The sequence below is a fragment of the Homarus americanus genome, unplaced genomic scaffold (assembly GCF_018991925.1).
Source record: "Homarus americanus isolate GMGI-L3 unplaced genomic scaffold, GMGI_Hamer_2.0 scaffold47431, whole genome shotgun sequence".
Taxonomy (NCBI): domain Eukaryota; kingdom Metazoa; phylum Arthropoda; class Malacostraca; order Decapoda; family Nephropidae; genus Homarus; species Homarus americanus.
The window spans coordinates 2501-3914 of NW_024727386.1; the positions used below are offsets into that span (position 1 = coordinate 2501).

Genomic DNA, 1414 nt, shown 5'->3' on the forward strand with positions numbered 1-1414 from the left:
GACGTGGACTCGTGGCGAACTCTCAAAGAGAACGCCCACACCGCGTCTGACCGTGGGAGAGGGTGGAGGAGCGCGTGAGGAAGAGCACGGCGTCACCCAAGCATTCTCATCTCTCTGCCTGCACCACTACATGGTAGACTGCGGGCCCAGGCGCACTCATCAATTTAGGTTCCACTGCAATGCATGCCAAGCACTCTTTTCGAGGTGATAGACGAAATTCGGCGGGGCTTACTTAAAAGATATCCGACCCGGTTTCGTTTCCTCTTCGTGGGATGGAGTGCCTCTTAGAACATGTGCAGCATCAGCCATGAGCGGCCGACGGCCATTCGTGTCTCTGTGGACAGCAGGCAAAAGAGCGCCGCCTCCAGTTATTTGCGAGGGCGACAACTGTCGCTTTGTTGTGGTTGAATGTGGGTGCGCCAAGTCCGCGGAACTTGCTAGTGATGAGCTTGCTTGTTTTTTAAGAACGCCTCGCGCAAAAGCGGCGAGCGATTCCGGCTTAAAGCGGAGCTCGGTTCAGGTTACCCTCGTGTCAGAGAGACAGTCAGCAGGCACCGAACTTCGCAGCAAGCGATGGATGTATATTTCCGACCCTGTGGAAGTGGCGCGTTTCGCTCATATGTGCGCCGCCGCAATATGCGTTCAACTTGTCGATGTATCTGGTATTCTTGCGATTCACATACCGACACGCAGTTTGCTGCGGTCTTCATCGACCCACGAGCCGAGTGATCCCCCGTTAAGAGTTGTGTATTTGCCATTTGGTCTTTTTGCGACTAACCATCACAGGTCGAGTCTCAATGAAAGGGTTTGACAGACATAGCCCCAGTTTGTGGTTTGGGTTTGGCCGGACGGCTTGTTGTTGTTTTTTGACACTTGAATTTCACTCTTTTTGGGTCCAGAGGCTTATTCGCCGGTAGTAAGGAACGGACGGGCAGCCGTCCAAAGCCCCGTCCGTCCTCCTCCTCCGGTCTTCGCGCTCTCGCCCGAGTGTGGTCCACCTACAGCGTGGTGGTACCTATTTTTGGTGCGGGGGCCGGGATTGTCCTCTTTCGCTGCTGGAGTTGCCAGAGCAGAGCCCGAGACCGCCCAAATCAGGAGAGTAGTAGTAGTTTTAAGAGCGCCCCGTTCTCTTTCTCTCTGTTAATGATCCTTCCGCAGGTTCACCTACGGAAACCTTGTTACGACTTTTACTTCCTCTAAATGATCAGGTTTGGACATCTTTCCGTCAGCTCGAGGCGACGACCCCAGAAAACCCTCGCGGGCAACGGGGCCGACAATCCAAGAGCGCCAGTCCGAAGGCCTCACTAAATCATTCAATCGGTAGTAGCGACGGGCGGTGTGTACAAAGGGCAGGGACGTAGTCAGCGCAAGCTGATGACTTGCACTTACTGGGAATTCCTCGTTCATGGGAAAC

General features: G+C 54.3%; 1 pseudogene; it reads right to left on the bottom strand.

Moving 5' to 3' along the window:
- Positions 1 to 588: 588 nt before the first annotated feature.
- On the bottom strand, positions 589 to 745 carry LOC121865831 (annotated as a pseudogene).
- Between the last annotated feature and the right edge of the window lie 669 nt (positions 746 to 1414).